Here is a 2715-nt window from a genome sequence, read left to right as displayed (position 1 = left end):
TAGGGGGAGCAGACCAAGGCCCTCACAATGAGGGAGGGAGTGGGGCAGGGACTGCCAAGGCAGGGCAGTGAATGCAACCCTGGGGTGGGGCATGAGATGGAGCAGTGGGTAGCTCATCCAGGGGGTGTGGAGAAGGATGGGCAGCAGTGCCCTACCACTGGGTGCACCTCTGGAAGAGGCATGAGGGGCATATACCCTGTCCCAGATTTTGCACGGGGCAAGGGTGGGCTGCCTGCTACAGGCTTAGGGCCAGGGACTGTGCCAACCTCTTCTCAGCAGAGCAGTTGGGCCGGGGCTGTGCTCCAGGTGGGGCAGGCTCAGCTGCAGCAGAGCACAGTGCCCCGAGCAGGGGTGGCCCAGGGATGGGGTTGGGAGGCTATAGCCACCCCAAAGTTCCCCACAGCCCTCCTGCAGCCACCCTTCCCAGCGCTGCAACCACCTGCCCCACGCAACTGAGCCCACCCCATCCCTACCTGCCCCAAGGGCAGCCCCAGCCCAGCCCCCTCCCCCCACTGCCAAGAAGAGGCTGCCACAGCCCTGATCCCGAGTCTGTAGCAGGCAGCCAGCCCTCACTCCATGCACAAATCCAGGGGGGGGCACATACCCCCCATGCCTCTCTTGGGGGGCATGGAACAGTGGGGAGTCACCCCCTGTCAACCTACCCCCTGTGCCTCCCGGACGATCCGCCCACAGGATTGCATTCACCACCTCGGCTGGGCAGCACCTGCCCCACTCCCTCCCTCCCTCCCTCACTATCTGTTCCCCCCAGGCCCCTTCCCCTGCAGACATACTGGCCGGATGCTGCCCTGCAAGCTGCCGGGCCGCTCTCCTAGCTGCATCCATGCTGCAGCTGCAGACACGCATGCGGCATTTATCAGTGACGTTATTGGCCAAATGACGCCAGTTGCCGATAACATTAAATCTTCCTGTTATCGGTGCCGACCTGATACATCGGCGTACCTCTACTAAAACCCTGCTCCCCACTCCTGCATCTCGACCTTCTCTCAAAATAACAAGCCAGTGGGTTGACTTCCTCAGCAGAGCTGCCATCGCCTGTCCTCGTTTTGGATGGGCAACAGAAACACAAAGGCATTGAACGCAGGGTGGTGCACGCGGGTCTTACAGCCGACCATCTGAGGGGTCTCCCTGCCAAGGCCACGGTTTCATGACTTGCGCCATGTCTTTAGGACCCTGCTTTCGTTCCTAGCCAGCCTTAATGCAAGGAGAAGGGGAAGGGGAGGCCCCACATTCCCTCCTGCCTTGCCCCTAGCACTGGACCGGGCCTTCCCTCTATCAGCACGGCTTTCTCCTCCCTGCATAAGCCTTGGCCCCGTCCGCTCCCTGGGGCGACACCCGCCCTCCTCGCTGTCAACGGCCCAGGGAGGCCCTTAGATGAAGGAGGCCAGGCCCAAGCTGGGGTGCGGGAAGTCTGCTGAATTTAAGCAGTGTGTGAGGGGAGCGGGCAAGGCCGAGCACGGCGCTGCCCCCCACAGGGAGCCCACCCGGAGGATGGGTGGACGGGAACGGGCCCCGCGGGCTCCAGGCCTGGGGGAAAACACCTGAAGCAGCCCCCCGCGTGAGGCCACACTAACTTACCGCGCCCCCGACTGACAGCGGCGCGGGCCAATCGCGAAGGCGCTTTGCGTTCTCATTCGACCCACAGACCAATGGGCGTGGGCCCAAGTGCAAGAGGCGGGCCCGCGCCATGACAGCAGGGTTGTGTGCGCCTCCCCCTGCGCCGCGGGCCCCGGGTGCGGGCCAAGGGGCAGGGCCGGGTGGCGGAGGCTGTCGGAGATGGCACCCGGAGAGTCACGCCGCCGAGGCCCCCCCTCCCCGCGCCGCGCGGTTCAGTCTCACCTGACACGTCCCCCTCGGCGGCTCCGAGCGCTCCGGCTCCGCTTCACATTCAAACCTCAGCGAGAGGGCGCGGCGCCGGCGCGGTGACCGCATCACGCAGCACAGCCCTACGCGCCAATCGGCGACCAGCTTCTGGAACGCGCCCAGCTCGAACCAATCCGCGGCCTCCTGCCTCCAGAGGAGCCCCGGCCAATCCCTGGCCGCCTCCCACAATGCACCCGGGGCTTGGGGTCGCCCACGTGCAAGTTACCACTAGCGAGGCGATACACGTGCTGGCCTGGTTTCGTTTGCAGGCATCAAGCGGGAGCAGCCTCCGCCGCCCGGGCTGGAAGCGGAGCCCGGCGCCTTCGGGACATCCCGGCAGGTCACCGTGCAGCCACAGGAACCAGCGCCACTTTTGCCCCCCTCTTGCTATTGAAAGCTCAAGCACAGCAGAGGCACGAGCCAGTGCTTCTCAACCGGGAAAACAGCACCCTGGGGTGCCTGGCACCCCTGTGGAGGGAGTGTTTTAGGCTCTAGGCATCCTGGGGGTACTGGCCAATATGTACTGCTCCCGCAAACGCTTTGCTAAGGCGGTGGCGGGAGGAGGCAAACCTGAGCCACACTCTGCAAAACTTGGTGTAGGGGCTAGGTGCTTGCTCCTGCTGACAGATGGGAGTGGGAGAGGGTTCTACTAGGATTAGTACTAGGATTAGGCTGGAACAGGAACACCCAGCCCAGGCTGCGTAACAAGCACAGGTGGGAGGGTACGTATCATTTGTTTTGAATTGGAAATGGAGAACCTCTGCGAGCAGCCCAGGGCACTCTGCGTAGTGTGCCACCTACTTTGCTACAGGCACAAACGCTTTTAAACACTTG

General features: G+C 63.6%; 1 protein-coding gene across 1 annotated transcript in view; it reads right to left on the bottom strand.

The window, feature by feature from the left end:
• Positions 1 to 1963, bottom strand: part of CSE1L (chromosome segregation 1 like) — a 41346-nt gene extending 39383 nt beyond the window's left edge. The window contains exon 1 of the mRNA XM_019509890.1: positions 1858 to 1963. The gene's annotated coding sequence lies outside the window, so the exon portion shown is untranslated. The remainder of the gene's footprint in view (positions 1 to 1857) is intronic.
• Positions 1964 to 2715: the final 752 nt, after the last annotated feature.

Source organism: Gavialis gangeticus, unplaced genomic scaffold, assembly GCF_001723915.1.
Source record: "Gavialis gangeticus isolate Ggan-Ray unplaced genomic scaffold, GavGan_comp1, whole genome shotgun sequence".
NCBI classification, from domain to species: Eukaryota; Metazoa; Chordata; order Crocodylia; family Gavialidae; genus Gavialis; species Gavialis gangeticus.
Note: the sequence above shows the minus strand (reverse complement) of the source record. Positions and strands in the feature narration are given on the sequence as shown.